General features: G+C 46.8%; 1 protein-coding gene across 2 annotated transcripts in view; it reads left to right on the plus strand.

Annotated features, from left to right (window-relative positions):
• Positions 1–12,271, plus strand: part of NTRK3 (neurotrophic receptor tyrosine kinase 3) — a 202,864-nt gene that overhangs the window by 182,843 nt on the left and 7,750 nt on the right. The gene's annotated exons all lie outside the window — the stretch shown is intronic.

Genomic DNA, 12,271 nt, shown 5'->3' on the forward strand with positions numbered 1-12,271 from the left:
GGAACTGCACACGTGTCTACTATAGCCACTCTCTGGGGCTTCTCTGGATGGTGAGATAATATGGGATGAATGCAGAAGTCCTCGGTGCCACCTTCCTCTGTGGGTGTCCAGGCTGTGTCTGCACTAGGGGACAGTGTGGGCTGTCCTTGGCCTGTGATGGCAGCAAGTACAGCATGGTTTGTCTCTATGCAGCTAAACTCCCACATGCCTCCAAACAGGGTGGCATTTGCACTACTCACTGGGGCTGTCCCTGACCTGTGTTGTCCTCTCAAGAGCTGCTTGGACAGTTAAACTGGCATGGCCAGACCGTTAGGGTGGTTGGATTGTCACATGCCAGCCCTGACAGCTTTTGTGTGCTGGTCTGGACACAATCTGGTTGTCTGAGTGGGTGTCTGCAGCTGTGATTGAGGGGATGTCACCCAACACTTCCCACTGCTGCTCCCATCCCTTGGCCAGAGAAGAGGCAGTGAGGGCTTACTGTGAGTTTGAAGCTCTGACAGAGCAGAGGAGTTTGGTTCTGCCAAGGGTGTGGCTGATGGGAACCACACGAGCTGTGTGAGCCTGCTGAGGGTTGGTGACACCTCTGTTCACCCTGCCTCCCTCCCACAGAGCAAAGCCAGCTCCATGGAGCTCACTGCAGGATCCTCAGCTCAGTGTCCCTTCCAGGAAGCTGCAGGGCTGCTGAGGCTGAGCTGCAGGAGCCTGAGAGAGCAACAAACATCCAGCTTGGTTGTCTTGTGGGATTTTTCTGCTGGCACACAAGGAAATGATCTGTTGATCCAGAAAGTTAGGGAGTCTTTGCTTGAGTCTGTTTTGGAAGTGGATGGAACTAATCCACCCTAAGACACTGAACAGAGCAGTTATGACCCCTCATAGTTTAAGGGAGGAAAGTGATGTCTTCCACAATTTATTTCCCAATAACTTCCCTGTGCCAGCAGTCCCAGAGATGGGCATAAATATTTGCAAAGGAGTCATGTCTGGGATAAATCACCTGGGTCCAGTTGCCCCAACCTCCCTGTGGCTCTGTGAGGGGAGCTGTTTGCTCCTGGCCAGGCGATGCAGGATGGGTGTCAGGACCACTCCTGCTGCTCCTGAGAAAGCCTACAGCAGCTGAGTGGATCTTGCAAATCCTGGGATATGTGACAGAGCAAGGCTCTGGCACTTCCTGACCATTGCCAGAACCAAATGGGAGTGTGAGTTTAGATATTGCTGATTTTGCAGGGGATATGTCAGCAGATAAGAAGATTTGCCACTGAAAGGTGATTTTGTTACACTTATGCCTTTCTGAGCCAAAATTGAATTGTGGGGTGTGGAGGGGAATTTAGTTCTAAGCACTGATGTAATTTTGTATCCTTGGCCCTGAAGGCAGTTTTTAAAAAAATTATTTTCCCCTGTGCCCTGACATTATTTTGTTGCCTTTGAATCATGTCCTTATGACAGAACAGATACTGGGGCTGACCTTTGCAATGTGACATAATAATATGTGACTTCTTTATAGCTCTTTTCATTCAAAATGCTTGGCACACTATGAATCTGATCTTGCAACCACTTGCCACTGGGCCTAGCACTCACTGCTCCAAGCAATCCCTGGGGAAGCCAGAGGAGCACAGAAGTGCTACACCTGGTATTACTTGCAGGATCAGGCCCTGGAGAAATGTAGCACATCTGTGAATAACCACATTTTGGAGAGAGAAAGCCTTACCATCTCATTTATCATTTTTATTCACTATCAGAATGCTGTGCCCAGCACTAACGTGACATCCTCCCTTTGGCTACAGTGTCATGGCAGGTGATGCTGGAGCAGTATTCATAGCTATTATCTACCACTCTCTTGATTTTTTTTATTATTTTTTTCCCAGCTCTAAAAGCCTGTTAATTAATTAACTCCTTTAGCTTATCCTGCACCATTTGATCCTGCAGAAATCACAGCATTTTATCTTATTAGCAAGTAGGAATCAAAGAATTAAAACTATTAGGGGGGAAAAAAGAACATTATCACTTTCCCTCGGCATCACTTCTGAAAAAACCTTGCCCTGTACCCAAGCTCAGCCCCCAGGGCTTGACAAAGGATGGGAATCTCAGATCAGTGAATGCTTGGGCTGAAAACTGCTTTGTGCTCTGCTATGCCTGTTTTGAAAGGGAGGGCAGAGCCAGGTGCAGGGAGAAGAGTCCAGCAGTGAGATCTCAGACCTGGACTGTGCTGCAGGTCCCTTCCCTGCTACTGATGTCCTCTGCCACCATAGGAAATTCCATTAGTTCTCCTGTGCCTCAGTTTGCCATTGTTAAAGAGTGATCTGTGTTCGTGCTCACCAAGGAGATTCACATGAAAGTAAGATTGCAAGGGATTACAGATTACAGCATTGGGAAACAGGTAAGTGCCTTAGGAATATGTAGGGAGTCTGTGAACTGAGACATTTGAGTTTCAGTTCACAGAGAGTGAATTTTGGGAGTCCTCAGTGGCTGGAAAATGCAAAGAAGGCAGCAGGCAGGTTCCTTGCACCCACCTCTGCTTGGTTTGCTCTAGATCAGTAGAACCAGGAATGATAACTGCTCCACCCTATTGTTGATGAGAATTTGTTAAATCTGGGGATGGGGACCCACTAACCATCATCAGGTACCTACACAGTTCACCACGGTTTGCCATCAGCAGAGCACTGCATCCCCACCACACCCTCAAAAACTCCTTTGAAAAATTACTTCATTAGGAGTAAAGAGATCTGGAAAGGATTCCCTGGATCATCAAATCCAATCCCCTGTTGCATCAATCACATCAGATTTATCTTTTTCATAATCAAGCCCCACTATTAAATGTGCTCCTAAGGGGAAGAAGACAGTCCCAGAATCCCATTGCTTTAAATCGTAGCTGCCTCTGATTTCCAGTCTATGCTTAGTCATGGCCCATTTGTTAAACAGCAGGTACCTGGCATAGAAGCAAGAAATTTAACACAGTTTTATTAAAATAACCACCCAGAAATCCTCGCCACAAAAAAATGCTGAGGTTGCAGAAGAGAACATGCAAGGTCAGGTAATGATAATGGGGAGGCCTGAGTTCACTCTTGCCTCTGCCTTGTAGAACATTCACGTCATCACCTGAGATCCAGGTGGGGAACAAGGCAAAAGTACTCACAGCACAAAGGAACCTTTTTGCTATTCTTCGCCATCATTTTCATTGTGTAACCCTCTGTCTCTCTTGCCAGGTATAACTAATGCTGAGCTAAACATTTGGCTATTTTTTTCCTTTTGCTGACAGGCTTTTCCCTGCCATTTATAGCTTCACTGTACAAGCCATTACCTGTGCAGCATTTTTGAGAAGTCAGTGAGTTCACAGAATCGTGGGATTGTTTGGATTGAAAGGGACATTAAAGACATCTAGTCCCCCTCCCCTGCCATGGGCAGGGACACATGCCACTGGACCGGGTTCCTCAAAGCCTCCTCCAGCCTGGTCTTGAACACTTCCAAGGGTGGAATTTCATCATCCTGTTTTGCAGATTAGGAAAGGAATTCCAGAGTTATCAGCCATACTAACACATGGTGCTTCAAGGGCAACTTTTAAAATGCCCCTGGTTAGTCCAGTGCAATCTGATTGACTCCAAACCATGCAAGTGCTACCCGGGCAGAGAAAGGTGCCTGGTGCAGCAGCCTGTGGTGTACATTGCATGCCATGAAAATGATGGGATGCTCTAAACCCATGATTTGTCCATCTTAATACACAATGAATGGACAGAGGGGAGAAATTGGTGAGTACAAGCTCAAGTGTAAAAACTCAGTGTAACCCATCAGTTGTGATGGCCTGGCCCAGCTGTGACCTGATGGCACAGGGAGGTGGTGCTTAGCTCAGGCTGCTGCTGCACAGAATGGCCAGAGTGACTAGGGAGGAGGGCTCCTTTGCCAAAACCAGGTTTGGAACTAGGACGCTGCAATCCTGTGTTTGCTTATTTAACTTGGCAGGTATTCAAGTGAAACAGGCTCAGAGGGGAGATATCAGAGCTGATCTTGGTACCCATGAGTGGGATTTTAAGTTTCTATTTCAGTGCTCGTGCTTGGAAAAGAAATGCAAGCAGACCCTCTCACCCTCCTTTTTCTTTTTTTTAAAGCACTACTTAAATGTCATAATAATCATATAGTGCCCACCTTAATGTGCCAAAGAAATTAAAATATTTTATTAGTCTATAATCTGAAAATCATTACTGTACTTACCATAAAAAACTGCAGGTCTTCAGAGGGAATGATGTCAGTAGGTCTGAAATGAATGCAAATATATTTTGTTGCCATGAAGGTAGCAGGGCTCAGACAGACAGCCCCCAGCCCCAGGGCAGCAGGCTGTTAGCATGGGAGGGAATGAAATGCATCTCACAGTGGGGAGGGAGAAAATGGATCTCTTGGCTTATCTTCCTGGAGTTTTGCAGGGTGAATACCTGGGTCTGGGCCTGGCTGGTTGGGATGGTTTCAGAGGAAAGCATTGGTGCTGTTCCCACCCACTTCCCTTGCAGTGAGGGTAAGGAAGCACTCCAGACAGCTCATCCCAGCATGGCTGAGCTGCTCGGAACCTCTGGCTCCATCCTGCTTCCACTGACAGCACAGGTGCCTGTTCCCCTTGGGCATCCACATGCTCCTGGTGCCCCCTTCCTTCTGCAGATGGTTCTGGATGTGTCTCTCCAAATTAACTGCTGCCCAACAGGCAGGAGACAGCTGCATCCTGCTCTAAGAAACCAGCCCATTCCCACTGCCTCTGGCAGCTGGGTCCCGGAGAGGCCAGGTGACAAGGCAGTCCCTGCTTTGGCCAGGTGACACTGGACTCTCCCAGAGCAGTGGCTCCTGGGTCCATTGTCCTGCACAGAGCCAGTGGGCTTCTGCTGGTTATACCTCACTGCCTTGGGTGAGCGTCAGATGGTTCAAAGATTAATTGCCATTTAACTGGCTGTATTTCCATCTCTGTGGAAGGCTGCAGTGGAAAAGACAGGAGTACTGGGATCATTTATCCTGGTGTTACACAGCAGATTACCCTGTACTTACGAGGTCACCAGTTACTGTGTAATTAGCCCTCCAACGCAGGGAAGTCTGTGATGGGCTTCCACACCACTCTCCTTCCTGGAGCCAGAGAAGCAGAGGGATGGCAGCAAAATGCAGGCTGAAGCCTCATTAGGTGCATTTAAAGCTGTTAAATAGTTTAAAATTCAAGCTGGGGGAGGTGCAATGAGAGGGTAGCAAGGCCACCTGTACCTGTCAGAGAAAGGGAGCAAAAATTCCCTAGAGCAGTTTGTCTAGGAAATGCAGGAAAGCCAAAACAGAAAGGAGGGCTGTGAGGGAGATCCGTGTGCCAGGCAGCTGAAAGGCAAAAGGCTTTTGCTCTTCACGTGTCACCAGGGACAGCTTTGCCAGTGGTGAAGGACTCTGCTGAGCCAGAGACCCTGTCCGTGTCCTTGACCACGCCGTGGGATGGTGTCCATGGGGCCATGGAGGATGCTGCAGTGGATCAGGGCAATGCCTCTTGCTCCAGATCACTCTCCTCCATTTCTCACGTGCACCCAAATCAAACACCTATTCACAGAGCATTTGGAAGAATGACAAATGCCTTTGATTATCAAGCACAAATTCCAGTGGCAGCTCATTGCATCTCTTGAGTGGCTAATAAAGCACCAAGCCCATTCTGATCAATATACAGCAAGTAGTGCTGTAAAGTGAGATTGTGCCAGCCCCAGGCCACGTTGCATTTTGTCTTTTTAAACCATGTCCTCTTCAAGCCAAACACAGTCTCTTTTCAGTGGCAGCTCCCTAGAATTTCTGGCTTTCAGTGAGCCAGTGAAACAAATGCTGTTCTGAAGTCCTCCGTGTAAAGAACCCAAGTTAAAGAGCAAAGTGTGTGTCTCTGCAGCAATCATTAGTTTAAATACTCTTTTATTACATAGTCACATGTCCCCAGTTCAGCCCCACAAAGAGCATCCATAAGGTCAACAGCTTCTGAAGAGGTGAGGCAGAAACAAAGACAGTGTGAAGCCATTGATTACTGAGGATAGAAAGGGCTGTATGTAAATAATTTGTCTAAAGGATGACCAGAGTGGGGAGATGTGTTACCTGATTGCAAATATTTACGAAGTTGTGAGCTTGAAGGTTAGAAAACGTTGAGAGAAGTATATAGAAGTTAGCACAGGGATAACGTGTGAGGATGAAAGTGGGGAAAATCAGTGTGGCGAGCAGGAAATTTCCGTCATGTAGGCAAGATTTGTTTGTGATTTCCTGAGGGAGGCTGTGGGTTGTTCACTGGGTTATATGGATTGGCACCCATCAATACCTCAGCAAATGCTTTAGGGCCTGCTCTCACAAAGGAAAGGGAGAAGAATGAAATTTAATGGGTTTTTTTTCAGCTCTACTCTCCCCCTGTAAAGCGTTTTCCTAGGCAGAGGCGTGTCATTGCGGGGGCACGGTGCACACACACCCCTAATGCTCCTGGACTAGAGGGGATTATCCAGAGCAGCGAAAGCAGCCACGGCTTTAAGCCCAGCATCTGTAGTCACGTTTATCCTTGAAGAAAGTGCTCCAGCAGTGACATAATTGAGGACTGTCCTGTCTGCTCAGCATATGTCTGCAGGGGTCATCCGTCCTTTCTGACACTGCAGAACATTAGCGGTTTTTTAGACTCACTTTCTCCTTCCGTCCTTCCGCTTGTGGCTAACCCTAATGGAGAGCTGGTGGCTAGAGACTCTTCTAGGAAAACTGGCCTGTTTGGAGAGCTGACTGTCTTGGAGCAGTCCTATATTAGGGCAAAACCAGTGTGCTACTGGGTGCTGGGTTTGTGCAATGGCCCCAGTGGGGCTGGTTGGGCGGAGGGTCTGGCTGGCTGCAGGAAGGGGAGCAGAAGGCAACTGGTAATATTTGTGATGGCCACTTAGGGCTTGAGGGCTCTAATGGCATCTGGGAACCAGGTTCCTGTGTTTGTGGGTTTGCTTATTTATTTATGCTCCTGGCTAAATAAAGTAGGGAGGAAGAATTTTAACACAGTGGTTGAAATGCATGGGACTGCAGCAGCTCTGTCCTACTCAAGGGCATCCAGACAACTAGATTGAGACTGAAGGGAACTTCAATGCACAGAAAGTCTTAGCTGGAAAAATAGAGAAGAGAACACAAAGCTTTATTCCTTCAAATTTTTAAAATTTAGCTTGTTTTCCAGCAGAATCCTACAGTCCAACCCCAGCCTCACCATCTGCACGTCACCATTTTGGCTTTTGCTGGTTTTATTTCTTCCCCTTCCTGGTGCCACTGCTGCTCCCCCATGACAGCAGTGCTCAGACAGGTGCTGTCACCGTCCTCTCCTGTGCCTGTCCCTTTTGGACTGTTGTCACCATCTGCAGCCTCTCCCCTGCTTGCTACACCAGCTTTGGGCAGGGATGCTTGAGGCAGGCACAGAAAGATGTCCATGGCAACTTCCCCTAGTTTAGGTCTCAGGAAGTTTAGCCAAGAACATCACTATCCCCAGTGTGTCTCTACAGTGCTGTGACTGATGGAGGGTGGGGGTAGCAGGTTGGGGTTTGCCCTGCTGTGAAATGCAGCGTTTCATTCAGCAGTGCCAGAGCTGGCACAGCTTTCCCACCGGCACTGATGGGTTTAATCACATCATTAGTAGGTGTGACACTGCAGCCTCCGATGATGGGCTCTTTATTCTAACACAGCTTTCAGCGTGTTTATCTGAGATGCCATCTGTGCCTGCACTGCCTTCATTAGGAGAGAAAGACTGTGTATCTTCTGTATGTATGGTCTGTATTTCTGTGATGTTTCCCTGCTGAGAAACCACCGTTCAACTAGAGGGTGAGAACCCACACCTGAAGGAAAGCAACAATACCCAAAATGCCTAAACGGGCCAGATAGACCATTAGGAAGTGCACTGTTGGGAGGAATCCTCAACTGGTACACAAAACTGGCGACAAGAAATGATCCAGCTATTTTCTTCCTGAAAGATTTTCATCTTGATAAAGCAATAAGCCCTCCATGCTTTATCTAAAGTGCTGTAAGTTTTCATGAAGGCAAGGAACAGTTTTTAAGTTTTAAATACTTTTTATTTTTTGTACCACCATATCGTGCTTGTACATAGAAGGTTTTGGGTTGTTTGTCCAGGTTTTAGATACAAAATCATTACGATTTGTGGGTGCAGATCTGAGTGTCTAGCCTTCCCCCTTAAAAACTCCATGATATACCTTGTATATATTATTAACTGTACACTGTATATGCAGCTATATGTTTTTGTAGCTGTCCATTGATCAACAAAGTGGCAGCATGGTGTGCTCGTGGTGTTCTACTGCTCTTGACAAGACTCACAAAACACAAACCAGGCAGGAGCTGCCACATCACAGTCTAGGCACACATAAAAGAAGAGAATGCTTCCATAGAGAGGTGGCATGCCCTGGCTTGTATCAGTTTTCTGTCTGCATGCTGCCAGGCCGATGCTCAGCGAATCTGACATTAACAAGAAATAGATTTCCAAACAATCTTGCCTAATGAATTTTGAATATTATCATGATTAATGCTAAGGCAGTTGAACTGATTATCCAGTATCCAGAAGTAATGGAGTCTTATCTACATCTTGTGTAGTCCTCAGTCAGGAATGGCTTTGGCTGCAGACAAAGATGAGTGTTGTTGGTTACCCAGAGGGGAGGCACTGTCAGGACAGAGAGAGACACACGATGGAAGGGAGATGATGAGATACCCATCTGAAAGCATTTCAGCATGGAGTGATCACACATGCAGGTTCTTTATTGCTGCTATTTCCTAAGCTACATTTCTCAGGCCATTTTCAGACTTGGCTTTTATACCACCAGGTTAAGATTTATTGGGCAAATATTTTTCCTCCTTCTCAAAGCCAGAAATTGGGTTGATTTTCATTCTCTGCATGGCCAAAAGAGCAGAACCCTAATGGATGTGTTTCTTGCATCATGATGGTTTAACTTGACTTCTATCCGATTAGCTTTTGAACTATTTAAAACACCTTTTGTAGCATTACCAGGGAAATGATAATGCAGATCATTCATGGGAAGTTTCTGTTGGCACAAGCAGTATTTGCAGACTCCAGATCCCCTTTAAAGCTTCTCAGAATTCATATCCTAGTGTTTGAGATCATGGCTTCTGGAGCTTTTACTCAGATGAACATGGAGCGGGCCATTTGTCTACAGGCTGATTGTGCAGCTGTTTGCAAGCAGTGAGTGCAGATGCTTTGAGTTTTGGGAAGAAAAGGTGAACAGTTGTAGTAAGGTGCACACCAAGCAGATTATTGGCAAACATAATTAAAAATATATGTGCAATTTCTCCTCTGTTTCCCTTGTCTTAACCATCTTCTGCATTACCTCTGGCATTTTTAGACAGTAGATAATATAGCTGAGAGGACTTTTGGGCACAGGCAGCTCTTAGAGCAGCAGTGATTTATCTCAGACCATTTTGAGGTAGCAGAATTTACCTCTAGCTACAGCCACCCCTCCATGTCTGCCCTCCCTCATTTGCATAAGTAATTGGCAGCTTGTTAATGGCTCATTAGGAATGCTGAAAACCGTGGGATTAAAACACACTCAGTGGAGCAGAGATGAGGGGTAGAGGGAGGGGCGGGTGGAGGAAGGGGAAGGTTGCTGTCCCTGCTTGCAAATTACACTGCTTGATTCAACGTGATTCAGAATTACAGGTCATAAAGCAACTAGATTGTTAAATGAAGTAAGGAAAAACAATGTCAATGGCAGGTTTTATTTTTAGACTCATGTTTAAACACAGTATGTGTGTCTAGGGGGAACAAACAGTCCCTTGCCAAACAGGCCTACTGACAGCAGGAAGCTCTCACCCCTTTCTCAGTTTCACATTAACCCTGCCTGGTCAGTGTTTCCTGCTCCTGAACAAGTCCATCTGGCTCCTTGCATCACCTCGTGGCCTGGACATTTGGTTCCTTTTCCCATGTTCTCTCTGGGTAAATCCAATCTTGCCTCTAGCAGCAGGCAACCAGCAAGTCCCTTTCCTTGGGACAACTGGGACACCCAGCACAGCTCCACTCAAGTAGGAGAAACAGCTCCAGGTTACTTTGTGCATTCTGTACATCTCAAAAACCCCTAGAAAACTGCTGTGAGATGTCTTCGGTAGCTGGCACGCAGGGAGGCAGGCAGCCAGCCTTTTGCTGTGGCACTGCCAGGGCCTGCAATGCAGGAGATGGTTGGTGTAGCCAGTGAGAATTGTGAGAGGATCGCATCTGCTGTTCCCAGAGAGTGGAGCGTGGTGAGGACACAGCCAAGTAACTTTTCAACTTTGATGGGAGCTTTTTGTTGTTTGCTGGCTGTTTAATCTCCTGTTCAGCACTGGCTGTGACAGCAGTGACTGCAAAGCACAAGAGGTGAAGGCAAGGACAGGGCTATGATGGCTTTTGAGTCACTTAGAGGAGGCCCAGCCTGTGGGCTGGTGCAGCCACAACACATGATGCCTTTCCATCAGGAGAACACCTTGGGGATTTTTAGAGGCCAGGGTAATTCTGGCAATGGTGCAGTCTCAGATATAGCTAGGACCTTTTTTCCTGGATAAGCTGAAAGGAAATTACAGATAAAGCACTTGGGAATCACATCCAGTCATAATTTGCAGTTAAATTCAGCAACCTCTGATCTAAACTTGGGTACTTAAGAGCCTACTAAGGTGACAGTTGAAACTATGAAGTGGGGACAGCTAAGGTTCAGCAAAGCTCAGCTCTGTCTGGCGTGTCAGAGTTAATCCCTCTGCTTTGTAAAAGGTGCCCAGGAATCTGTCAGGACTCACAGAGGCAAAATACTGGCACATCTGAAAAATTTCTCAGTGCAGCTGGATCCAGGCTGAAGGCAAGGAAGGAGTGTCTCCTCCTGGGTCCCCAGCCAGCAGCATGTGCTGCTCTTTGTATCACCCTGAGAAGTCATCTCCTTGTGCCCCAACCTGAACTGACAAACATTGACTCACGAAGGCACAATCTACAGAAGTTTTGTTTGTTGTTCTCTAAGAGCTCAACTTAGCCAAACAGAGCAGCTTTGCGTCCTTCTTGCTTTCATTGCTTTTTTTTTTTTTTTTGCCCTTTCATCCTCTCAGATGACCCTGAGAGCCACCTGTGGCTCTTATTCATACAAGGCTGTCCAGAGCTGCTGAATTAACAGCGCATCCTGCCTGCAGCAGGAGTCAGCATGTCCTGATGGGGACTTACAGCTGGCTGCTGGGGAAGGCTCAGAGCTGGATCTCCAGCTCCTAGAGCTGAGCTCTAAAGGACATATGATTTGGTGTGGTCCTGGCTGGGATGGCATCCAGGCCTGCAAGGAAAGAAGATCCCAGGTCACCCCTACCTACAGCAGCAGGAACAGAGATGGCAATCAGAGAATGTGTATCTTATCACTAGGTTGAGTGGAATTTCCTGGAGAGGAATGGTGCCAAGGTCTCACTACTGCTATGTGGTTCTGTACAAACTCAAATGTCTCCACTTCCTGCATGAAAGTGGGAAGTTCGAATAATGCTGCACGATGCAAAGACAGTAGTTCTTGTGATCTTCCCAAGGCAGGAGCAGAGTCTCCATCAAGTGTGCCAGAAGCAGAAGGAAAGGTGTCAAATGACCAAGGAAAACAAAAGCACTGGGGTTTTTTGTTGTTTGTTTGTTTCTTTGTTTTGTTTAGGTTTGTTTGGTTTGGTTTTTATTTCAACATTGCAAAGGAAACTGCACAAAATGAAAAATAAGACACAGGCTAAGAGCATGCTGGGGACAAATCCCATTCTGAGCTGAGATCCGTGGAGGTGCCTTCCAGCTGTGAGTGTGGAAAAGATGGCTCAGAAGTTCCCCTTTGAATGCTGCTTTGGGCTACAGCTCTGGTGCTGCTATGTGAGCTGGGAAGGGGGAAGATGTTGCTTCCCACCAAAAGCTGCCTTTAATGTGCTTGTATCTGTATTCCCACCAGTCCTAAATTTGCATGAGGGTTTTTCAGCCCTACTCTGGTTTTGATTTTGAGGTTATCTCTGCTGGTGGCCCAAACTGTGGATTTATTGCACAGTCTTTGCTGAACACCGCTGCTCCACTACCTGCTGCTATACTGTCAGACTCACCAGGGGATAGCATGTCATCTTTTCCTTTCCTAATCAGCTGGATGTCATTCAGAAAGCTGGGACAAGGAGAACTTTTCCCCCAGACACTAGCTTTCCTGGGTAGCAGACAAACCTCAAGCCTTATAATACTACTTGTACATAGCACTTATATAGCTTTACATCCTCAAAGTGCTGTACTAGCATTAAGTAATTATCTCTCTCCCTAATGGCC

Source organism: Vidua macroura, chromosome 12 (assembly GCF_024509145.1).
Source record: "Vidua macroura isolate BioBank_ID:100142 chromosome 12, ASM2450914v1, whole genome shotgun sequence".
Lineage (NCBI taxonomy): Eukaryota > Metazoa > Chordata > Aves > Passeriformes > Viduidae > Vidua > Vidua macroura.